Raw genomic sequence first — 228 nt, 5'->3', positions numbered from 1 at the left:
CACACGCATTTTGATGGACATTAAACCCTTTAAAGTGTCCCCTGCAGACGCCAGTTTCTCGCACTCCCTGTTCTCGAGATCGTCCCCTCCCTCGCACTATAACTTGTTCATCACAGACATAATTGGAGGGGGAGCGTGCGCGTATATTCGGGGAAATGGATAAGGTGAATGATCAAGAGGTAGGTGGTTTATGACTATTGCCCTATTGGTAATGGTGATATACTGTAG

This window comes from Penaeus monodon, chromosome 19 (genome assembly GCF_015228065.2).
Source record: "Penaeus monodon isolate SGIC_2016 chromosome 19, NSTDA_Pmon_1, whole genome shotgun sequence".
In the NCBI taxonomy this organism is placed as follows: Eukaryota; Metazoa; Arthropoda; class Malacostraca; order Decapoda; family Penaeidae; genus Penaeus; species Penaeus monodon.
The sequence above is the reverse complement of the archived record's forward strand: the minus strand, read 5'-3'. Positions refer to the sequence as shown.